Source organism: Rhipicephalus sanguineus, chromosome 3 (genome assembly GCF_013339695.2).
Source record: "Rhipicephalus sanguineus isolate Rsan-2018 chromosome 3, BIME_Rsan_1.4, whole genome shotgun sequence".
In the NCBI taxonomy this organism is placed as follows: Eukaryota; Metazoa; Arthropoda; class Arachnida; order Ixodida; family Ixodidae; genus Rhipicephalus; species Rhipicephalus sanguineus.
Genome location: NC_051178.1, coordinates 91087246 through 91113564, shown reverse-complemented (window position 1 = coordinate 91113564; position 26319 = coordinate 91087246). Strand labels below are relative to the sequence as shown.

At 44.8% G+C, this 26319-nt stretch overlaps 1 long non-coding RNA gene across 1 annotated transcript; it reads left to right on the top strand.

Moving 5' to 3' along the window:
- Positions 1–17788: 17788 nt before the first annotated feature.
- LOC125757627 (uncharacterized) lies at positions 17789–19795 on the top strand. Its single transcript, XR_007415362.1, has 2 exons — positions 17789–17829; positions 19490–19795. It is a non-coding gene; the product is annotated as an uncharacterized LOC125757627 (long non-coding RNA).
- Positions 19796–26319: the final 6524 nt, after the last annotated feature.

Genomic DNA, 26319 nt, shown 5'->3' with positions numbered 1-26319 from the left:
AAGGCTCGTGCTGAAATATTTCTGGACATATTAGGAAGGTTACACGGAGCATTTAACGTGCGTTAAGGCCGCCGACTTGCCGCCAGAGAAAATAAATACTACTGTCGTGCAATATTCTACAAATGTCCTCGCCATTACGGCAGCGGGTTGGCTTGTTTTGTCGGTGGCCCATGAATGGTGCTACTAAAATGTCGTGTTACTTTGTTCCTGGCTGTAGAAATCTTTCGACATGTTAATCATGCCATGATTTTCAGCCATAGCGTAATTAGAGGGGTAATCACTTATTGGTGCGTACGCAGTATATTCCAGTGCCAGTAGCGAGTACACCTGTAATTTACCACGCAGCTGCTCTTGTAGCTAGCCTGGCCCAAAGCCACACAAGCAAGCTTCGCAGATAAAATGTTCAGTGCTTTCCCTCAGGTTCTTAAATGTCTGACCGGGAGGATTATTGGACTACTTTATTTTGGTCGCACCTATATTCATGAAACACTGGTCATTCGCTATCTTGGAGTGTCCTTAAGGAACATTCAAAAGGGACTTCACGTGTGTAAATCTAGCTGCCTGCTGCCAACTAACATGATTTTGATAAAAGTTAAACTAATCTGCAAACTGCACGCTATTAATTTGAGTAGCTTCGCAGCTGAAGCGAAGGGGATGCCCCTTTCCCGTCTACCACCTTTACTACGTTGACTACTGTCATGTTATAGTTCGTGCTCTAACGAAAATCTAGTTAGAATACACATTATTGCTAAACGGGTGTTGAAAGAATCCGGCAATGTCCGTCTTCAGGTGACGGTCTACATTGCCGAACAATGCACTGTTTAGGAGTGGCGCCATCCTATCGATTGAATACAATTGCCTAAAATTCGGTCGTAAAGGTCGCAGCCCTAACAAACACACATCCAAGCTACGTAAAAGTACCAAAGTTATAAAAAGGAATCATCGAGAAAATGTTTTGATGTAATGTCTAAACATTTTCCATATCTGTTCCTTCGCAAAAACACTTAGAGTAACTGAAGTGAAGCACATACAAAACACACGCATATTTAGACTTTAGGCGCTTTTTTGTGTGTATGTGGAGGTTTTACGTGCTCAGTCCACGCCGTGATCTGGCACTTCGCATTGACTTTGACCACCTGGACTTTATTTCGACCCAGAGCGTGGTACGCGGGTGTGTATTTTTCTTATTTCGTCCGAACGCAGCCACAGTTGTGGGGATGTGTTCCTGCGACATTGTGCCTAAAGCACTGTGCTAGTAGCCGCTACGTCACAAACACTGGTGTCTGCTTTCTTATAAGTGTTTCATAGCAAGGATCGTAGGCTGGCGCATAATTTTCCATTAGAATGGAGGAGGTTGAGGGGCGGAGCCTCATCGGTCCCCCCTCACCCCCCCATCATCTTTTGCCACCTCCCGTCGTTGGTCGATTGCGAAAAGAAGCAAGCTAAACAACGGCCGGTGTACAAACAGGGACGCAAGAGAGGAGACGTGAGGACAAAACAAACGCCGTCCGTGTTGCGTCCGCGTTTACACACCTACACCGTCTTTCATCATGAAACCCTACGAACTAGCTGAGCCTTCTGTCATTCCGAGAAAACAAGTTTCGCAATTGAATGATATGGAGCGATGACGTCCTTCTCACAACGGGCCGCCTTTCCTCCATGGCTTTGCGGGTTTCAAGGTGGTAAGTAAAGTGCTCATAAAATGTAACCTCATTGGTGGTCTACCGCCGTTGTAGTCAAAAACCTGCATGGTCATAACCCTCCACATGGAACGATGACGGAACATGCCCAACACAGTAAAAGTATCATGAAGACTTGGCGCCCCACTCGGGAGATTATGGCGGGCGACCCCCCCCTTGATCTCCCCTATGCACATGCCTACGGCAAGGGTAAGGAGTTGGGCTAGCTGCTTTCTGTTGAAGATGACGTTCATTACTACAGAAATACACGGAGATTAAGGACGCAAAGGGAGAAAACTATATGGTGAAGTAAAGGATCCTAGTGAAAGAACCCCTGTGTATATCAATACTAGTGAAAGAATACCCATGCGTATATCAATTTCAACTTTTCGTACGTAGCTAAAAAGAACGAGACATTTAGTTTGCTTGATAACTGGCACTACAAATAGTCAAACATGTTTATCTAGTTGTTCGCGCTTGTAGCTCTCACACTTCTGATCCAAAACGATGGCATAATCTCTCACCCCTGCATACTACCGCCATCCGTCGGAGACGGCCGTAACTGGGCGATTCCTTATCGCTATCTCTTAGAAAGTGATTCGCCACAGGCAGCCACAGTTTCTACGAACGCCACAAGGTGTCGCAGCTACTCTGTGGTTTCTTCAAAGTAAAGTGTGAATGTAGCGCTGCCCTCTCATAAGAATGCTTTTGCTACCTAGTGTGCAGCGGCCATTACAAAGACGATTTTAGCGTAGGTCAGGGGAGGGTAATATCGCATCAATAGAATTTACAAGTCTAGAGAGACCACCTGGATAAACTGCTTACAAGTATCATACCAAGCTATAGAATTATCTCTATGAATGTAGTTCACCTTTTGTCTTTAACTAAATAAAATGTGTGTAATTCGCCAAGTGTCATTGATTAAATCGCTTTTCCTTATCGAAAACGTTCCGTGCGGCTACATAGTCTATTCTGCTTCCGATTAAAAATATCCGCATATCTTTAAATGTATAAGAAGGCACCCTTGTCTAAAAGCTTTTTCCGCAAAGCTTATGAGTTTATGTAGATGTGCAAATAAGCGATTTACTGCGAAGAATAATAGCTAATAGATTTATAGGTAAACTCACAAACATTTGAGATTATTTCAAGCATTTTTCACGTGAGAACCTTTAATTATACGCTTGTTAGGGGAAAATATTAATCTTACAATTACATAGCCTGCTTAACAATACAGACATTGCAATTTTGCTTCATTTTTAGTGCAAGACAGTTTTACAGTGAAGAAATACACTTCTTTTATTTCATGTTTGTGAAAACGGCGTCTCAGCAATTATGTTTACTGCTTCGCATCCCCTTTCTTTTTTCTTTTTCTTTCTTTTTTGCAGAGCCTCTAGAAGTTGTCTATGAAATTCATTCTCAATACTTGCCTGAACTGGCACGACGCATCACGGAAAATTAAAAAAAGAACGGCTTAGCCGGCCGAACGAAATGAGAACGCGCTCTGTCTTTTTATCTAGCCGACTCGGCCGTTTCTTCGTTTCCCCTGATGGGATGCACCAGTCCAAGTAGGACAAACCAACTCGCCCAGTAATCACACTTGTCGAGTCTATAATTAGCTGTTTCTAATTTGTGCTGTGGTTGGACAGCTCCAAGCATCTTTTCTCTCGGCACCATTTTGCCTCTTGAGCGATTGATGAAGATATACAGGCTGTTTCACACATAGGGCAAAAAGCTGAGCACGTTGCGATGCGCTACAAGTTTTCCCCTAAGTATGAAACAGCCTGTACATACAGCAGATCACTTCAGACACTTCATAAGACTCCCGCAAACTGAAGAACGTTGCCAGTAGATATGGTGTGTCCGTCGTCTTCTCGGCGTCACGTAAGTTAGCTGGTCTGTGTCTGCGCATTGCCCCTGCTCACAAAATCACTGGAGGCCAAAAGAAGCACGCCATACCACTCGTGAAATGCGCGACAGGCGTCGTATATGAGGTACCGCTGCCTTGTGAGAATACCTATTGGGGCATGATGGACGCGGTGTAAACAACCGTCCACGGGTCCATGAGTTATCTATAAAAAAATGAAGAAAATGAAGACACTCACCTGCGCATTGCATAACCTATATGTGCGAGCCATTGCTGCTTGAGATGAGGATTATCGGTATGAGTGGTAAAAAGTTAGCACCTGAGCTACAAGACGCTTATCGCATTAGAAAGAGAGACGAGGGTTGCATTAAGCACACTTCTGTTTATCTTTTTGAAAGCGAGAGGCAGCTGTTGCATATTGCTGTCATTGCGTTGTTAATACCGAAGCACACATCAGCGAACGTTGTGGCCTGTTGGCTGCGAATAAAAAGTAGTCTAATAGACACTTGAATTTTAGCGCCGAACCTGTTGTTTCCTTCTCTGACTACCTAAACTATTTGTTTCGTCCTTGCGACAAAATGGATCTCTTAGATGCTAACGAACTCCGCCAGCAACGAGTCCTACTCAATCGCACAGTGACGCCTAACGCATTCGGGGTTCCCATAGCCGTCAAACTGTCAGAGGGGCATCCTAATGCTAAAGGTATGTACATTAAGCGCTAATTACAGGATAGAACGCAAATAATACATCTCCAAAAAGTATTACGGAAACGCTAGAGAAAACGCAACAAGAAAAAAGATAGAAAAACCGTATAAAACGGGAAAAATGATATGAATATATAGGTTCATAATATATTTTTCGCATACTGGGAACATACAGCACTAAAAAACTTAGCAGAAGCCTCAGGCAATTGTTCAACAAAAATGAATGCATTGAAATAGAAGAAAAGCTACTGCACGAAAGGTTGCGGCTCTTGGCCGCGAGATCCACCTATGGGTGGCGGCACCGTCGCTGTGTTAGGGTCGATAAGTCGCGCGTGTGGTTTTTGGCAGTGTACGGGGCTGCTGTTTCTATATCGTCACTGTGCGGTCAGTAGCTGTCGAAAACGTTTCAGTTTCGAAGTGGAGGTGTTGTTCGGTTCTGCAATACCGCACATATTGCAAAGAGCCAGAGATAATCTTTCATTACTATCCCGGCGACGTGCAACGTTGCCAGGAGTGGCGTGTCGGGTGTCGGAACGGCAAGGCGCTTTCCGATGGTGCGCAGCAAGCACTTCGATCACGGTGGGTTGTAGCGTTCGCTGACGAAAAGTGTTGATACTCAGTCAAATACGCTAACACGTTTCTCACTCTTGATCTGTTATCTGTGCATTCATGCTTGCATGGGCGGATAGTACGGGGAGGCTGGGGACTCGGCCACCCCCCGGGCGGCTTCATGGAAGGGCAACGCCTCTGCCCCCCCTTGGCGCCGGCCCGCGATATTTTTAAGTGCTTGGCTTTGCTCCCTGTCCACCGATAACAAAATATTTGGCCGTCCTGTCTGGCAGCCATCTCACAGAAGGCCACAGCTGTTTATGCCCGCTTCTTCTCCATTTCAGGCTTTTAACATTCGAATCATTGACCAGTGACAAGTCAAACGTTCAGTTGAAAATTTCCCTCAATTCGGATTTGTATATGTGCACGTTGTATTGATGAACAACTGAAGTGGCCGGTTAAGCTATGACTAGTTAAAAGAAGTCATGAGCCAAGTAGTGACTGGTTTTCAGAACACAAGAATGCTACTGAGAATGCAAAGCAATCGCGACACCAATGTCTTACCCAGGAATTTTCAATATCTAACTTTGGCAACTGGTGGCCGCTGTGAAGGCGCGTAAATATTTTAGCATCACCCAAAGAGTTAAAGCATCAAAAATTATGAGGGGGGGGGGTGCTAACCCTTAACCCCCGCCTCTAGTTACGGCCCTGCCCGATACAATCAGATAATTCATTCGCACAGACTTAGTTGTCTACAGAGAGGTACCCTTCGACATGCCTGACTATGAAATTGCCGGGAAAAAATGGCATACATTTTTTTATTTATCAGGAAAGGGTTTCACTGTACTAGTTCGACGACCAAAAAGCAACTGAAATACTCGTCCAGAAGACAACCTTCGGTGGAAAATTCCGTAACTCCAGCTTCCCACAAGGTCTATAGTGGTAGCAAATTGTATTTGCTACCGTCCAAGAATTATTTTTGTCCATCTTAAATTGAATTCTCTGCCATAAATAAAGCTTCCTGTGCCAGCATTAGCTAACTCTCTCCTATCTGGTGCATGATTTAACAAAGTAAGTAAACCATGCGAATAAAAAAATTCGGCAGATCACACGCATTGTGGGAATCGATATTATACGATGCAGTCAGTGAGTAGCAGCTTATGTGGCCTTTTTCGCTTTGAGCCAAGCCTTACGAGGCAGGTGATGCATTTGTGTAATTTGAAAAGTAAATGTGGAGTCTCCCACGAGAGATCTTCATAATGATATCGCGGTGTCGGCACGATTAATGTTGGTTAGTAGGTCACGCTCTCTCTCTCGATATATATATATATTCGCAATGCCCATAGACTGTCGCGCCACCGAGCGGAATTCAGGAGCGTCCTCTCGAGGAGGGTTAGTAGACGACAAAATGGCGGCACTATGCAGTCGCTCCCTTGTTCGGCTGTGCTAGCCTCAGTGTTAACGCGTTGGCAAGAAAGGAACACTACGACTTTGCATGTTCCCTGCATCAGTGAAGAAACCGGGCCCTCCGTGACACGAGAAATCTGATTCGTTCTTGCGAGACGCGAAGTTTTCGTGAAAATACGTGGCAACTCGCGCTTTCAATGCTAGCCCACAGTGTACACATACTATCAGCTTCGCGAGGCTTTCTGTAGCCACGTAGGTAAGTTAAATGTTATCGTCTGACATATTCAGTTGAAGCTCACCCTGTTTTACTTCCATATATAATTGGTCAATGTTTCTTGTAGTGCATGAGTCCCATAACACTGCACGCGGGAGGGAGGTCGCACGGGCTCGCGATGTGCTCATGTATAACTGAGCGATCTCAAGTTGGCGATACATTAAAATAGGGCCTCTATCCTTTGTCAGCAAAGCGCTGTTACGAATCGTGTGAGCGACGTTTCAATCATTCGAGGACGCGTCTGCTCGACGCCTTTCGTGGAGCGAACGCTTTCCATCCACGCGGTCCTTCGCCAGTGTGTTGGGTTTCATAGCCACCGCATGGCCACCGCTGCGCCATGCGCTGCGTCGCTTGTTTTTGTACGTTTGTTGGTAGGTGGCAGCACACTGCAAGCGATTAGCTTGTTGACCGGTCTGAGAGCAAAACGTTCTCCGCGCCCAGACGTCTGTCTAATTGTAAACGTGGTGACGCGGAGTGGTCGACGTCGTTCGGCGGAGGAATTTCTTCAGATTGCTTTCAGCAGTGATGTTGAAAGAAACCATCTTGACGACGAGGACGACGAGGATTTTTCACTGGACGTAGAAGACTGTGAAAGAACCGAGAGTGACAGCGACGATGAACCACCAGCTGCTAACTCACGAGGAGCGAGTTGCACTTCACGTCCCCTCGTGCGTTAATGTTCTTTCACGCTCGTAAGTCACTTTGATTGTATTTAATGTTTAATATCCTTGAGCGAGATCAAAATAAAAGTATAGTTCCTCTTGTGCATTGCATGTATCACAATTATTGTGGATATTATGGAGCGCCGCATGCCGCCAACACGCTCGAGCTCGACCAGCGAAGCGAAATGGTAAGAGCGATGGAACGTGCAGTCACGGCCACAATCCACGCCTCTCGGCGAACTTCTTTGACGTTGCGAAAAGCATACGTGTTTATTCTTTTCGATATTCATGTTTCGATCGTGCTGATCGAACCTGAAACATGCGAGTGAAGTACACACGGCTAGAGTCTCACCATGGCTGTGACACAAGCGCTACTGAATGGCATGTTAAATGCTTGTGTTCCGTTGAAGACGTAACTCCGCGTTTTCGACTGCGCAAGTAATGACGACGGGGTATTATCACAGAACACTTTTATGTTTGCAAGCCATCATCACGCGCAGCAGCGATGGCGCTACTCGCTGGCGGCCTACTACTGCGGCAAATCCGTCAGGCAGGCTCGGTACGTACTACCTCGGATAACCTCGGAGTGCCGTTCAGCTCATACGTCAATTCTAGTTGATACAGGTTTATGTAGCACGCACAGGATTTGGCAAAGCATCGTTATGCACGGTAACGGAGCTGAAATATAACCTTTCACTTCGCAGCAAATAATTAGGTGGCGAGTACTTAGCACTTTCCATGGTTTTGGAAAGTATTTTAGTCTCATATCCATTTCAGCGCAGCTCATGACTTCATCCGGTGAGAGTGGCATGGTCCGTACGTCCGCACGTCCTATCTGCTCCTATGCTAACAAACGGGTTGACCCTCCTCATGGCGCCATATTACGGCGCGCCACCTATAGTTCGTGGGCATTGCGAATATATATATATATATATATATATGTATATATGTATATATATATATATATATATATATATATATATATATATATATATATATATATATATATATATATATATATATATATATATATATATATATATATACATATATATATATATATATATATATATATATATATATGTATATATATATATATATATATATATATATATATATATATATATATATATCATCATCGTCTTCGGGCGTGTGCTCTTCATCTTCGGGTTCATGGCGCTTGTTCCCTCCCGATGTCGCGACCAAATCAACGTCGTTCCGCCTGAGACGTCATAATAAATAAATAAATAAATATATATATATATATATATATATATATATATATATATATATATATATATATATGAGAGAGAGAGAAATGCGGAACAGCAGGTCAGGCCTCCGCCCCCTCCAGGAAAATGAAAACCCTCCGCCTATGCACGCGTGTTGCATGCGTAGTTTCAGCGCGCTACATGCGTGACAACCGTTGCATTCCGGGAAATATCGTGGCGTCTTGGCCAGGGCTGCCAGTCATTTCATTTATTTACCTTAAGAACCCCGGAGGGGTGTTACATAAGGGGTGGTTATACAAACAAAAAATTACAGAACTTGTCCACGACTAAATCTTGTTATTTCTTCCATGAAGGCAGGTGAGGTGGTGATGGAAGCGATGTGGTGGAGAACGCCGTTCCAGTCTTTGGCTGTGCGATGGAAAAATGATGAAGAGCAAGCGACCGTACGTGCATTTGGATGAGCAACGTTAGAACGTTAGATGAATGGCCTGTGCGCAGAGAAATGCGCATCGGAGGTAGAATGTATGGTGCTTGGCGAAGTGAACTTTTATAAAATTTATGATATATTGATAGGCTTGCGATACGACGGCGATGTGCTAGCGATTCCATGATTTGCTTACGCTTTTGCGTACTTCCTCAAGTAAATGAACCGAATCTCACAACATGCGATTCGTTTTACATCCTTCGTGCGCCACTTCCGCAGTGAATGCAAGGGTTTTGTCGCGCTAGTTGCGAGTCCTGTTAAGCGAGCGTCTCCGAGCATTGTGGCAGTTTGCGCGTTTTCCGTCACACTTGCTCAACTACGAGAAGTGTTCTCAGTGTTTCTCAGTATAAAAATGAGCGCCGAAACTTGTCCAGTCTGTGCACGATCTCGTACGAAGTAAAAATGCCATTTCGCGAGCCAGAAACGGACGGACCATGTGAGCGAAGAATGAACATGCGCGAGCGAGCTTATCGCCACTGCTCATGCTGACATATTTGTTCTCTGAATCTTTTAAAGGAGTTTCACAGAAATGGTTGACGCCCGATATACTACCAAAGTTGAAGTTACCATATATCCTATATTTGATTTGAAGAAGCTGCGTCGCAAGGTACGATACAACAAATTGCGGTACACGCCGCGACCAACCATACCCGAACAACATGAGGTTGTATTAGCATCCTTCAGGGTATGAGCAGTTCAATTCTGCTATTGTTTTCTGACGTATGTACACATTTTTGTTTTGTCTTTCCTATGCGCGGAAGGCTGGAGCACTAATGCGTTAACGTTCACGGCATCGTCGGAGCAGCACCCAGAAGAGCCGACACTGAATCCAGTGATGTGCCCCGCGGCAACAACTTTGAAGCCATCGACAATAAACGTTACAGAGTCTCCAACATGAGTCAGAATTGGGCTCAGAGCCGAAGGATAATGTGACACGTAATCAAATAGGTTCCTCTGACAACACGTTGAAACGCGATAATCCGTAAGTGGTGCGTTCCGTATAAACAAATGCTTTTCTCATCGCTACTAAAAAGAACCGACTGACTTTACGAACTTCCATTAGAAAGAGGAACGAATGAGTTTACACAACGTCGACCAAATCGTCCCCGTCAACTTACATCGTGGATCCTCGAACAACAAACACAACACACTTTGCTGCTGGAGTGGCGACGCGCCACCGGCATCCACACATCGGGACTTCATCCGTTCGCCACTAGGTGCCGACTGCGTTCGATCTCGAGGCCAATAAAACGAAAGCATATAAATACCGTAACGATTTTTGCCTTACATCGACCCTTCGGAAGCCCTATTGGAGGACTTTGGCCTTTTGTGTCTTTCTAAATGGTGTGGAGACCTTATCGAAGTACCCATTACGCGCCTCACAGGTAGCATAAGCAGCACACATAGGCGCATTTCGTCACGCTGTCGCTAATAATGACGACGATGATGAATCATTGCTAAGCTATTTGTAGCGGGCAGGAAGCTTTACACTTCTCACTCGTTACGCAGTTCGCATGAAGTGAGTTTAGGTGCGATTCCACGCTTCTGCCGCACAATACTACATCCACTAATGCACCTCCTCGGCCGACATGACGACTGCATAAGGTTCGTAGTGGGCGAAGCGCAAGAAACGTAGACGGATCTGCGCGTGATTTCTGCGATTAAAAACCAGTTGAGGTGTAGCGCCTGTCTTGTGTCGTCTCTCTTTCCCGTCTACGTTTCTTGCGCTACGCCCACAATGAATGCTCACCATCTGGCCCAATTTGCAGTTCTGCACAAGGTTACTTTTTAAAAGCAGTTTCAAGACTGACATTGACAGTCGGGAATAAAGAAAACAACCTGGCGTGGCTCTTTGGTAGCGTACTTGACTGCCACGCAGAATGCCTGGATGGGATTACGGCTCGATCTATGATTTTTGCACATGATGTTTAATGAAGTCCCGCCGGCTTTCATACTACACACCGTGTTTTTCGATGTAAGCATCTGATGTGGCGAGTAGCGTTATCGCCTTACAAAATTTGGGGGACTCTTGAGCTTCGCATTCAAGAGTAGAACGAGATAGCGTAATTGGGACACATTCACCTCGCCTTCTCAATCTGTAGCCTCGCTTCGCTTCTCGGCGAACATCTCAGCCGTGCCGCAAGCAAATGAATGTCTGTGCGCGTAACATATGCCCTTTGAAATAGTCATTGAAAGCATACTGCAAGTACAGTTGCAAAGTGCCCACTACGATCTAATTTTTCCTTTTACCTCTTCGCAAAGTGCACACTTTTATACTCATTCGCATATTCCGTAAAGCAATAGGCACTCCTGCGCATCTGCCCACTTTGTTGATAACTTTATATAGCGCATCTGCCCACTAAGTAACATTCATATAGTGTTTTTTTTTTTCGAAGCAATATTAAGAAAGGGCGTGGCTCTTTAGCATAACACCTGCTTGCCACGTAGAAGGCTTCGGTTGGATTACCACTCAAAGTCAGACCGGTGACTTTTTATTGTTCATTTGTTTACATTTATTTAGATTTTTCGCTCACGCACAACGCTGATCTTTCGCTGTCAAACAACGACGCCGACATTTCTGCGAAACGAGCTCTTTGATGCTATTGCGCTTAAACTGAGAGCAAAAGAGGACTTACCAGCTGGCCTTTTTGGTACATCATTGTAAAAAAACACACCGCAAGAAAAACAGGAAGGAAAGAAACGACAAGGACGTCCTTGACCTTTTTATTCCGGCTGTGTGTTTCTTGCGAGGCAGTATATCTTAAGCAAGAGAGAATAACAAATTATCCTAAAAACTTCGGAATATCAGATAAATGCTGATGTCTGCATAAAGTGTTTAGGGAAGATTTCTTGGAAGGGCATAGGCATATATGTGCCTATGCATATATGCTATATATATACTTATCGGCACACATATGCGTGTCGATAACGGTGCAAAGTGTATAGCCGTGGTACCGTTGATGGTGATTTTCTTCATGAGAGTTATCGACAATGGGAATAAAGCGCCCTAGTGATGGCAGCTATTTTCTCATAGTTTGTGCTAACGAGGAGAAGTCATTTTATTAAAGTGAACCGTGTCTTCACAGGAGTAGTTGACTGTTTATTGTACATTGATGTGTAACAGATTGCACAATGTCTCTTGGTGTACGGTACCTATATCACCGCTTCACGTCGATGCACCCGCGTTGACGCCTAGTGGAACAACTCCACCCCGATGACTAACGTCTATGATCATGATTCAGCCCTTATGGTAGCTGAAGTAGTTAACATACACATGAGCACAGCATATGGACAATCCCACGCAAATGTGTAATCAACAAGTACATAATAAACGCTGGCACTCAATATACATTCGTTCAAACCATCGTCGTTTGACGAGAGAGTTTCCAAGGTGTGCGCTCCCCTGTAACCTACACCTGCGTTGATGCATACACCACACAGCGCTTCAGGGACGCGAGAGTCAGAGTTCGTAGGTTGAACCGTGAGCGAGGCACCGACTGTAGTGTTTCCTACAATATAGCGCTGAAACAACCGAAGCACTCCCTGTAGGCATTCGTAAGTGCAGCGCCTCCTCTATTTTCTTCAATGGCAGTCAGATGCGCCCGGTCAACGCCACCTGGCCCGATCCAGCCGTTCACCACCTTCTCTTCTCGCTCTTTTCTACCATCCGCCGTGGGCAAGCTTTCACGCTTGCTTTGCTTTCATGGGGGAGAGTACACCTTAAGCGGTGCCCCAAGACGAAAGTCGGTGGATGTAATTTTGTCTTCAGTTGTGTTCATATTCGTTGGGTGGCATCTCGCGTCCCTCATGGTTATGTTGGCTGTCACGCTGGCTCTCTAGGACACGTGGTGTTTTGAGTTGGCGCTATTCCGGCTGCCAACGGGAAGGCGTTGCTGCAACGCTGCTGCATGCACCCGCTTTAAAGGGACCCTCTAACACTTTTCCAGACATCATTGTTTTACAATTTTTACTTGCGGCTTTCGTATACTGAAGGCTGAAGAGATTAGTGAAGCAAAAACGGCAGCGATAGGAGCACGCAGTCTGAAGTTATTCAGCCTAGAACACTCAAATTACTGTAAAATGGAGGCCTGCCCTCAACTTGCTTGTCGCGGGGTCACCTGACCGCGTTTCACTCGCCCTGTGACGTTTATGGTGCCCCAGTGAAATGAACTCAAAGATCCTACGTACGGGAAGCCTGCATACAATGTTGCCCGTTATTCCCAACGTATCGAGAACGCTGTTGCGATAGTAACAAACAGTATGGCGCTTGAAGAGTGAAGCGCACGTAGAAACCAATGCAGCTCGCGAAGCCTCTATTATGTTTTGTAGATTTAGTGATTTTCTTGTTGCGACGTGTACATCGACGTTCTTACATTTTTTGCGTTCATTTTCATCAAACAACGGCGAATGGAGATTCCCCCTCGCGTTTCCTCCAGAGCCGTGGCGTCCGGCGCATTCTTTGCCGGGCGCTGCAGTTTTAAAGCTGAAAAAAATTAAGAGCGTCAATCTAATCGGCGTTCAGTGAAAAGCATGCTACAGAAAAACGAAACACAATATTAATCCCTTTTTTTGATGCAACGCCAAGGTCACTTCAAACGTTACATTGGTCCAATCATAGACCAGCGCTCTGTGTCGTCATTTCTGCTCGCAATAGCTATGGCGAGCATCTCTAAGCGTTGATGCAGTCGCCACCGATGTAGGCGCTTCAAAAAAATTACAGCATATCCACGGTTGAATGATGAAGAGCTTGGGCGAAGCTCCTGAACGAATCATGGTTACACCGTGAAATGTTCAGTGGTTTCGCCCAGCAGTAATCAAAGCGATACGCCGCTTTGATTATTTTCCTTTTTCCTTTTCTTCGTCTTTTTATTTATTTTATTTTTTCTTTTTGATATTTTTAAAATTTTTTATTTTTAGTTTTTGTTATTTTTATTACTTTATTTTATTTATTTTTTCTATCTATGGGACAGCACCATCTAGTATATCGTCACAGAACTGCAGTTTGCATACATCTCTATGGGACAGCGCCATCTATTGAATGATACGGGAGACACGACGGCGGGGACACGCCGGATGGAGCGACGACCGACCAGGTGACGCTATAAGGAGCTCCGCTCCTAAAAGTGTTGGAGGGGCCCTTTAAGATGTGCCCCACGAGCGCTGTGAGTGGGCGGCTGCATTGCTTAGAGACGCAAAGGAAGGTGTACGAAGAAACAAATCTGACAGACGCATGAGATAGGAGAGGGACGGCGCGTCTACGGCATCTCCATGGTAACGCGCTCAGAAGTACGTGTGACGCAGGCAGTCGTACCCTTTACGTGGCGTCGCACCACGAGAACTCCTTCAACAAAGGCGGACCAACGGCTTCCTTTGAGGAGCGATCATTTGCACTGGCATTGAAAAAAATAGAGGCGTTGGTCAGTGTCATGATGCACTACTCGTGGCCTCCGCGTTTAGCTCCGGCAATGCCGAGCGACGTGAAGCGGCGACCTTAGCCCAAGCGTCACTCGTAGTACAGACTGTGCTCGTAGCATCCATCCATATTACAAATAGGTCGGCGGCGCTCGCCTGCCTCGCCCGGTTATAAAACCGCATTTCCCGCTTGCGCTTGCTCCGTGAGAATTCACGATTGTGCTATAGATCGGAGATATGACGCGCATCGCGTTTCGCTCTAGTCACGGTGGCTCTAGACCACCATTGGTGTGATTTGTTGTTGTGAATTATTTAACATGCTGCGGGTGCCGACTTTAGCCGAAGTTATGCTTCCAGTCAGCGACGCTTTTCTGGCTGTCAAGCCACTTTCTCTGATGACGCTCTTCCTGTACGAATCGCTTAAGCAACGGCGCATTGCCGGAGCTAATCGCGGAGGCCACGCACTACGTAAACACTCTTCCTCATTAAACACAGCGCAGAAAACACGGACACAGATAAGGAGCACACTACACAGCGCTAACTCGCCCAGCAAGACACCCTTCTCAAGTTAACCCCTCCTACACCATGACGGCGCCCGTGCCGACCAAGATCACCGTAGAGCGCGCAGTACCTATCGTTGCGGATCGAGAGGCCGCGAGTTCGACGCCTAAATTGTCCTATTCGACGTTTTTTTGTTTCTTTATTATCTGTTGGTATGCACTTTACCGGCGTCACTTCCATGACGGAAATGACCTTAGCGAAGCTTGGTGACCCTGGGATAATATATTTTCGTGTTCATACAAATGGAGCTGAGCTGGCGCCCTCTTCTGCTCAGGACTGAGAACTGGTGGCCATGTAGAGCGAAAGAACGGACGCCAAGAGGTGAGGACTGCAATAGATGGCAGCAGCGAGTTAGGTGTGCTAAGAAGTTCACAGAAGTAAAATAGAATCAGCTCGTGCAGATTAGATTGAACCGGAGATCGTCGGTGGATGCCCCCGCTCTGCATTATACAATGAACTGACTGAGGAGCATGATAAAATCGTGAACATGTCTGTTAGTGGCAGGATATTGAGACTTCGATGCCGGGGCTAAGAGCACCAAAACACATGAATAGAAATCGCGCTCTCCCTATAAATGGAGAGCGCGACATCGCAAAATCGAACGGGATATAGGTGACCGTAATAAGCGGTTCCCGAAAGAGGTACTCAATAACACTGTAAATGTATGCGTAGTATAGCGAAATGATAATGCAGCTCTGGAAATCATTACGATATTTAGCGTCTAAGCAAATACACTAGGTATGAGCGCTGATGCACATTTACAGGCGGTGAGATTACAGTTCTATGTGTGAGCGAAACAGAAGTCACCAGCGCACGAGCACTTGTGCCATAATTTATGTAAAGTTACTATGGCAAGTTCAAGTTGCACATATGACATTCGACAGAACGTTCTCCAAATACAGTTTCCACGAGAATTTTCATTTTATTAAGAGAACAGGACGTACTTATTTTGAGAAGCGAAGCTGTTTGTAAGGTACCTGGAAGTCAATGGCAAGAAACGAATGTAGCATTGAAACACACTTTCTGTTCATACACTCGTTATGTCCCGCACGAATTCAAACAAAAGAAATTTACAGTGGTACATGTGATTTGCATTCCCAAGTCCCGTTTGTCAAGTAGAACAGTGCCAAACATCATTTGTAGGCGGCCGTCAGGTGGTATATTTTGCTCCAACTTTTGCTCATTGCTGTTTCAAGATAACTTCATGGCAGGAGAGATTGTGTTAGCCACCACCGTTATTTTCACATGTTATCTTCTACGATACTATTGTGTTCGAACGTTGCCTCGAGATGTATGCAAGAGCTGGGTCGCAGAAGCGTCCTGGCGCAATCTTCGGGGGCAGTCCCTGTGTTTCGTAGTACCATGTACATAAGATAAACAACCTTTCAGATAGCGGCCAAGTGCGTTGGGTTTTCCCGGGTTTCCTGTGCTAGGGAAAGGAGTTTCAATAGCGGCCAATATAAATAAATCCCTGCCTTCCTGTTCAAGAAACGAAAGCACCACATTACTGGAGAACCTACGGCCGTCATCTACGAAGGTAACTGCAAGCCTCTAAGAGCTTACTCTTCATCCTATTTGTTTATAGTGTTTGAGGTAAAAGTTACTTGTGCGCCCATCCTAATAGCGCCTCACATGCAGTCATTCTATATTGAGGCATCCCTTGCGTCATGTCAAGCGGAATGTGCTAGATATTGTCATTAAGGTCCTCAACCGTGATGTTTCTCCATAGCTATACTATTCAATGATATTGCAGATAGTTCACCATGAAGTCAGTTATGTGGCTCACGTTCTTGGCCCTTACAGCGGTAACCTGTAAGTACTAATGATTACTGTTTTCTTCTTGATTCACAGGTGTATAAACACAGTTTCTGACAGCCGATCGTAAATTTTATGCACAGCCTAAGTAGTGTAATAAGTGTACATAACCTATATTCCTCTAAAATTTGTTATATGAAATGCATAGACTTGATATTTATCCAAACTGCTTGTAAATAAGACAGCTCTGCCATAAGACTGGTATAAAGCCTTAAGAGAAAAATCAGCTGTTAGACATGCACGGGCCTGGTTTAGAGAACGCTGGGTTTCTAAAAAAACAACCACAAAATATCTTTCGTGTTCTTAGGAGGCATTTCAGACGCCTGGCTCATGGAAGTTACCGTTGAACGTAGTCCAGCGTGCAACAGGCACTTTTTATGCAGCCAGAACCAACGCGAAGTGGAAGTCCATATACATAGGCTAGAATCTTAAGATATTCTTTTCAATGTTATTAGGAAATAATGTTTGCGAAATGGTAGTGCAGTCGTATTCTTTCTGAGGAGCGTATTCGTGGATGTTGATGCGAAGCTCTGATGAAAAACTAGCCCCAACTTCCCTGTATATAGGCGGTTTGTCAAAGGCGATCATGTCGTTTGAGTAATTGCTGACAAAACGTGATCCCTCTTACGACCCTAAGTGACGCACGCATCAGGCCAACAGGAATAATCTTCCTGTATCCTTCAGCGATTTCGCTGCAGTTTCAGTTCCTTCAAACCTTTGAAATGTTCGTATTTCCAATTGCCAAATGGTAAACCGTTGGTTGGGAACTTAACTTATAAACACAGCTCAACAACATCTACGGCACAGCAAAGTGATCATGTCAGGTTTTTTTTTAATTCATGCTTGTTTTCATAATGTTCTGCGCTTCGTCAAAATAGGAAGGCTGCCTATCTTCTTTCTGGACAAAGATGAACATATATACTTAAGGAAAGATAAGCAATGGCTGTCTATTTATATCAAATAATGAAGTGCATGATTGTGATGACATCTGTGATTTTCTCTCTCTTTCATGTTTACCAAAAGATGCCGCCACAGTGTGAGTGTATTTTCATAATAATTCATTATTGAAGTTTTAAAGCATGATTAGTCGCACAGCAGAGCAGTGATTGGCGCTCCGTGTTTCACAACGTGTTTTTATACCGTAGTGTCCCAGCCGATGAGCTCAAGGTGTCACCGTCATTGGAAGGTAAGAACAAAATGCCGCACTCCTCAGTATATAGTGCCGAAATATAAGTTTAGGTGCTTACCAAAATCAAACCAGAATACGATATTGAGTCATGCTATAGTACAAATAAAACCACTTATGCAGATGTTTTAAAAGGGCCCTCAGCATCATCGCAAGAAAGCTGTTTTAGAATAACTGCCTGTTGGGCGTGTTTGTATAGGTTCATGATGGGGAAGCGCTAAGAAGAACGGATACTCTTGAACACATAAGGCAAGGCGCTACTAGCAAGTGAAAGCTTTATTTAGAAACAACGCCCCCATATGTATAAAGTAGGCGTCATCCTTAAAGACCAGAATTAAACAAGTGATCACAAAAGAAACAACAAAAAAGAGATGAAAACCGCACATGCACTTGCATCAAGGGAACAAAGTCATTTCTTTTTACCTTCTAAAAAGAGCAACTTCACATTCAGAGATCAAAACGAACGGTTGGCAAACGCAACCACTGCCACTTTTCCTGATACGATAGGTCTCAACGATCTCTCTGACAGATCGATCGGTGTGCTTGTCAACGATAGCGGTTTTTTCTCAGTTTGGTACGTGCACTCTTTTCAGTTCATTGGAAGATGCGAATACGGTGCCCCTTTTAAAAGTACGCCTTCGCAGAAACGAACGCTTATTAAAATGGGCACCGTATTCGCATCTGTCAATGCACTGTAAACAGCGCACATGCCAACCTGAGTTTGAAAACCCGCTATCGCTGACAAGCGCGCCGATAGACCTGTCAGATAGATCGTTGAGACCTATCGTATCAGGAAAAGTGGCAGTGGTTGCGTTTGCCAAACGTTCGTTTTGATCTCTGAATGTGAAGTTGCTCTTTTGAGAAGGTAAAAAGCAACGACTTTGTTCCCTTGGTGCAAGTGCATGTGCGGTTTTCATCTCTTGTTTGTTGTTTCTTTTGTGATCACTTGGTTAATTCTGGTTTCTAACCATGACATACATTTTATATATGTGGGGGCGTTGTTTTTAAATCAAACTTTCAGTTGCCAGTAGAGCCTTGTCATGTGTTCTTTAAAAGTCTGCGTTCTTTTTAGCGCTTCACCACCAAGAAGCTGTTTTAATCGAGCTCATCTCTTCTAATTTTCCATGGTGGCCTCGTGCTGCTTCTCGATGGATATATGTTTCTTATACTGGCCTGCCGCACGTTGTTTTCAGAAACACTCATGTGGGAAGATAAACGGTGGATCACGAGAACTCTCGAAGAAAATTTTGTATTGAAAACAATGTTGATCAGTAGATACAACGATAATTGACACAAAACGTCAACTGTGTGGTTCATCACGTCCATATCGTTATAAAGCGAAGGTATTTTTACGTGAGATGCGGCAGTGATGGACCTAGGGTTAGTTTTGATCACCTAGATTTCTTTAACATTCACCTAAAGATAAGTACACAGGCGATTTTGCATTTCGTCTTTATCGATATACGGCAGCCATGGCTGCGCTGGAATTAAACCGGTGTCGTCAAGTTGTGCAGGGAAACAGGTTGTCCGTTAAGCTGCCATGATGGGCGAGCTGCTGTGCAATTTGGTGTTTTATGAATATAAGAAACAGAATGCGTATGCGATCTCAATACTGCTGTCGTTGCAATAATTTCCTGCCGATTTGCGATTTCATCTGCAGAGAACAAAGAAGAAGCCATGGTAAAAGCCGGCAAGAAACTAGAAGCCCTCGGACGTGTGCTGCAGGGAAAAGTGCCTGAAAGCAGTGCCGATGCACTGCGGGATGTGACCGAAGCAATTGAAGCACTCGCCGCTGGTGAAAACGCACTGGACAAAGAATCCTCCGAGTACTGGGTTGGCGTCATCGTTCGCGGAGTTGCCGGTGGTGCGGTTGCCCACGGCATCGACAAGTGGAGGAAGAGGAAGGGATAATAATCAACAACTGAGATGTTCGGAAAATATACTGCCTTGGCATTTCTCTCACGTGGTCCCCGTTTCATGACTTCATTAAAAAGTGTAAAACCGCGTCCGAAAACCTAAAAGTAAAGTGGCACGTACGAAAAAAAGAAGTTTTATACAGGTGCCATGGCATGCCCCGAGGCAAATCAAGATAATTTGAAGTAACAGTCACGAAATGTGTAGGTGGAGTACACTGGGCTAGTTTACACACTTTCATAAATGGCGAATTCAAGGTCATGAGGTGGTCCGCAAGGCGAAGAGAAGAAACACACAGCTACCCAACGCTTGTAGTGTGTGCTTTTCTTTGCGTGGCGAACCATGTTTCGACGCTGCTTTCGCATTTACAGATCATCATGGGACGTGGAGAAAATTTTAATACCATGTAAGACCAGCACCTACAGTTCTTTGCATCAAAGTAGGCGGACCGCAGATGTTTATAACAAATATTGTTACTTTATTTCGGCCTTTATAGTTATATTTGAGAAAAGTAGCAAGAAAGGAAAAAAAGTAGCAATGCAGGGATAGATCTATAATAAAGTTTTCAGTGTGAACATAAAATTTCTATTTACGTGCCCTAAACTAGACACTGGATTTTAGGCAAACGTCTATTTCGTTCCTATTACGTTCCTATCGCCCCATTTGGATATATGTGTGCAAGAACTGGAGTTTAAGAAGAGCTTTTATAGCTTTTTAGTGCCTTTAAATGCCTATATTTGGCGTTTGTGCCTAAATGTCTATAAGTGCATATGAACGCATATTTTCAAATTGGTGCTTATATGAACGATATTTAAACTCAAATATCGTTTTCGCGTTCAGGTTCAAGCCGTTATTCATATTGCCGGGTAAATGGACTGTTCGGAACATGTGGTGTTGAACATAGTGCTCTGTTTCAACCAACTTTCCAAAAACAACCGCTAGCGGCAGTGAAACAGGTCGCTCCGGCCAGCATACGCCGCCGCGCTTACATGGCGTGAACGGTTGGCGATTACGAAACCGTGGTGAGCCGTCAGGGGGAAAGGGATGCAAAGTGCAAAAGAAAAAAATAATGGCGGCTTCGCACAGGTGGTGCCAAGCCTGAAGGAAGAGCGCAGCTTGGCGGCCTTCCTTGTTTCTGTTTTAACGCGATAGCGTTAAAGAGCTTGTATCGCAGAAATTCCGTCGTCGGTGTCGGCACCGTTGGTTGTGAGCGAAAAATCATCATCTTGTCAGTGACCGAAAAATCGAAAAAGCTGCAAATAAAATAAATAATAAAAATTTTGGGTCCGAGTGAGAATCGAACCCAGGCCGTCTGCGTGTCAAGCAGGTGTTCTACCACACAGCCACGCCTCTGCTTAGAGCTGCACTGAAAGTAACTTTCATGCTTCCCAAAAATACGCGTCCTGTATACAGGTGTCACAGTACGAGATGTAATGTCGCAGTAATATTGCGTGGTACAAGCGTACATTGCCATCGGGCATCACACCATGTCAATGTCATAACGACTTGGTGGTTTAAAGACAGCCATCCATTATAGAAGGCACACGCATTACTGCGCGTATTACCTTAAGACCACGTAGTGGGTGCATCGCAACTTCGAAAACGTTTCTCGCGCATAATTGCCCCTGGTTTAAAGCATGCTACCCATTACATGAGGCACACACCTTAGTGCGCGCATTCTGTTAAACACTCGTAGTGTTCAAAGTGCGCACTAGGGGCAGGATATCGCTATCGCGTTCAACTCTTAAAGGCGAAGCTTAAGCGTCCCCCAATTTTTTTCTTGTCTCTTTCTCTCTGTGTCTCGACTCTCTTATTTTATCTGTTTTTCATATCTCTTTCATTCTGTCTATATCTATTGTTTTCTCTTTCTCGCTCTTTCTATCTTTATTTCTCTTTTTTTCCCTTTCTTTCTCTCTCGCTCTCTTTTTTACGTGTTTGGTTTCGTTTCACACTCGCAACTGCTGCATACGGCAGTGGGGCTTACCCAATTCCCGTGGTCCATACCAACCTGAGGATTTTTACACGACGGAGCACAAGTTACCGATAGCTTAAACATCTTCAATGCTAAAATGTTACGCTCACGCGGCTTTTGTTTTGTTTATAATTTAGCTCCTAATGTGCTTACCGAGAGGGGAGAAATTGACCCTACGCGATTAAACCTGGCCAATACGAGGCATCCCTTCATTCAGGTCTTTTAACAGTCGGGCTATCAAAAACATGAGTTCCTGCACGTAGTATGTCTTACTACACACCTACACAAAAAGCCGATTTCTCATCAACGGTAGAGAGACTAAGATTCAGGCGGCGCTAGAGTTGACTAACCTTAGATAAACAGGCTATACTCTTCCTTAGCGCAGCCTTGGAGCTCCTTTAGCCTAGAGCAGGAGGCGAATGCCCCAAAAAAAGTTCACGAATGCGGCATAGTGGAAACATAGTGACGTCGTCTTATTGGCGTCAAGTTCGCGTGCTCTTCCCAAGTTTCTCACCTTAGGTACTGGAAATAGCAATTCTTTTAATAACGTAGTATTGAAACATTCCGCATTCTCAACGCCTAATCCACCCCAAGCCACGGTAATGAAATGCCCCAGCGGCCTGCGAGTAAAGTTGCAAGGCGGGCTTGTTGGTACGGCATTCTTGAATAATTATGCTAGCACTATGGTGGCAATTGGATAAATAGGGTTGTATAGGGTCTTGCTTGGCACCTGTTCTTGGCAACCTTTTTTAGCAGAGTTGGACAGAGCCATGTTCGAACGCATTCAAGGTACCAGTGTTTTTAGGATTTTCCAGATATGTGGTCGAGTTTTTAATTTTTCTGGACTACACATCGGAAAGCTTTCAAAACGAGTGTGCTGATGCTTTAAACCTTGTACGCAACTGCCTTACTCCACTTGAACTAACATGTGAAGTGCCTACTGACGGAACCTTTGCAGAACGCTTTGAAGAACGCTTTGAAGAACGCTTTGCAGAAGTCATGCCCGCATCTAACGGATGCAAGCTTCAGGTTGCAAGCAAAACGTCTTCAGGAGGCTGGCTAGCCAAGTCATGTCCGATTATCAGTAGCAGAAAGCATGCTGAAGCAAGTACGAGTGGGTGAACATGTGTCCTCGACGAGAGATGAAGTTAGTCGCAGGAAAATCGCTGCAGTATAATACATCCATTTCTTCTCTCACAACCTAAAGAAAATAGCACAGCGAGCAGACATCAGTGTGATTTTTTCGGCGCCGGACAAACTAGGTAGCCTGTGCCAAAAAAACGTCAGGCCTGCGCGGAAAGCGCAGCACAGTCACAGCGAAAGCTGGAAGAGCGGCTTTTCTAGAGCGCGTTATAAACTCTCCTGTGGCTACTAATACAGGTATATTAGCAACGAACCCACTACGCCACAAAGCGTAATTTTTGGGAAGTTTGGAAGCACCCAGCGCGACATTATTCGTTGTTCTGCGAAGAAGCGGGGTACCATATGTAAGCGATTATGTGCAGTTTGTTGATGCGGCGGTTGATGACGATGAATAATTATGGTTGCGCCCTTTGTAATGGGTTGGAAGCTTTAACGACCCACTAGTTACGTAATGCATGTTGTGTGACGCCCGGTCGTTATTTAACTGTCCCACCACACTTTATAACACACTTTAACCGGAGAAACGTAGAGCGAGAGAGAGAGAGAGAATTTACTTTATTGAGACCCTGAGGAAATGGATAATGGGAGCCTTATGGGCTTCCTTGGCAACCAACAGAAGTGCACTTGCGAGGAACCCACTACGCTATAAATCATTGTAATTTTTTAGGAGTAGGGCAGTAGGCACTGTGCCATTTTTCGTCATTTTACAGACAGCCGTGGTACCTGCTAAACGCATGTAAGGCATTATGCGTACTTCGTTGATGATGTGCGTGATGACGATGAAGAATTATGGCAGAGCTCTTTGTAATGGGTTGGAAGCAGTCAACAACCTACTCGTTGCGCAATTCGCATTGTATGACGCCTGGTTAATAATTCGCGTTGTGCGACGCTTGGTGCTTATTTTACTCTTCTACCACGCTATATTGCATATGCTAATGTGGTTCCTTCCCGACATGAAGCCTGTATACGACCTTTTTGCAAAGCAGTTTCAAGCACCGGCATGGCTCAGAGGTTGAATACTGGGCTCCCACGCAGAGGGCCCAGGTTCGAACCTCGTTCCATCCTGGAATTTTTTTCTTATTTAGTTTTTTTTTCTTATTTCGAGCGATACTGGTTACGGACACCGGCGGCGGCGGCGGCAGCGGACAACTACGGCACCAAAAACGGCCGGTGAAATGATCTCATAACAGCTTTCGCTGTAAAACTAATCCAAATGGAGTGACGAAACTTAAATGTGCAAAACAGCACACTAGCAGATACGTGTATTGCTGTACAGGCGTTCTATACCAGATTCTGTTATGTTGTGGAAAGAGTTACATCGGGCAGACAGGCAGGTGTATAAACGACCGGCTGCGTGAACATAACAAGAACGTGAACAAGACACCACCAGATGGATTCCTGTCTCTGCATTGCAAGGAATGCAAATGTTATACATGCTTTCAGGATACCGCCATCTTAGGTAAGAGTGGGTGTGAACACGCCTAATTGTAGATGGTGAATGGATAGATAGGGCTGGTTGTGCACGTGTCAGCAGTTCGTCGATTGCGTTCTCAAGAAAGGAGCTACAATACCTGCGCATGAGCTGAAAGGTGCGATAAATGAATTTGGTTTTTGTACGCAATATGAAAAAAGCTGTGCGCTAAAAAAGTGTTTAAGAACCACGTGGTGCCCAAAATAAACCATTTGTTGGAAGTGTTGCGCTGTATGTGTGTCTCCGTGTTATTCTTCTGTCCCGTTACCTTGTCCTATCATAGTTATTCAAGAATACCGCGGGCTTCATTCATTTCATTTCAGCTCTTCATTTAAGACAACAATATCTCGGATGCAAGGGCCATCAGGAAGATGTGCTCTGCCTGACGGGACCCCTGCAGCCCATTCCGCACATTCGGAGGCATTTATGAAACAATATACATTATTAATGCATACAGAACGCAGTTTCACACCCAGTGAACAAGGCGCATAGTTTTGCGATCATAAAGAAACAGTCATAAAATTACAAATAGCGAAACCTCAGGAACGCATAATTTCAGCATACACAGCCTATTAACCCATATATGCCACGTGTCCTACATGTAGGACGCTTCCTTGATGCACTCTAACATCGCTGTTTCTTTAGCTGATGACTAGCGCCACCTACAGCTCATCAAGCATGCATCATTCCCAACGTGTGCAAGCCTAGACATTGTTTGCTTTTCATGCTGCCACGTGCCTACCACTTTCTCCGGGCAAACACGTGCTTTGTGTGAAAGATGTCATCGAGAGGAAGAAGTGCACGTGAAATTGCGACCGCTTTCTCCGGACAAACGCGTGATTTACATGTATGAAGCATGTCATGGAGAGAAAGAAGCGCAATGTCGGTGTGCACGTGAAATGTCTCAAGGCTTACCACACCCGCACATAGCAGCCATAATGCCCATTGTCCTATATGTGTAGGACGGTTTGAAAAACAGTGTTGCGTTTGCCTGGCAGTAAATAAAGAACTTGTGCTTTCTTTTGAGGGTATAAGTACACTCTTCGTGAAAAAAAAAATATTTGTTTTGCCATTTTTTCTAAGTTTGGGCACATATGGGTCAATCTTTAGGACACGAAAGGAGGTAAGCTTTCAGATTCCTGTAACACGAATGGGTTTATGCGGGGTTCCCCCAAAACTTTCATGACGTCCTACCGTCACAGATGTACGTCAGCGAAATGCACATGACCAGATGACAAAGAAAAAAACAGTCCTGCAAGCGGGAGTCCAACCCACGACCTCTCAATCCGCAATGATAGGTAACGGACGCTCTAAACCCTGCGGCATGGTCACACATGCAGGCACCTTCACGAACGTCACTTTTTTCTCTCGCACCATCTTCTCACAGTGCTCTTGGTTCGAAGGGTAGTGTCACCGTCTGGTAGCGGTAGAGTGAAGTAACGCATGAGCTTCGCGATTAGCTACGGCAATGCGCCCTTGCCCTGTGGCTACCGTTGCTACGGCCGTACCAAACGGCGCGTTTTCAAAAGAAGTCTAATTTTGTCAATGCCTTACAGCGCGATGTGGGGGCTTTAGCGCAAGCCTTTCCCATTGCATCCATTCATCCATATTAAAAAATAGTAGGCGTGTGCGAATGTACGAAAATTTCGAATATCGAATCGAATAGCCTTCTATTCTATTCAGTACTCGAATCGAATAGCGCATATTCGAAATACCGAATATTTTTCGAACAGTTTTCGATAAATTAACAGCGACGTTAGCACCCGAAAATAATGAAACTTTCGAACAGCCAAAGGTCGTTTTTCTTCTTTAATCACTAAAAGCCAATATGCATGCATACCCAAGATTTTACGATACTACCGAGGCTGTATTATAATTACCAGATGAAGGCGCTTTTTTTTTCCGAACACTGTACTCTTACTCCATTTTCACTATGCGGCAGCCGCATCACATTAATATGTTCCTCTTTTCATCTTGTAATACGTGAAGG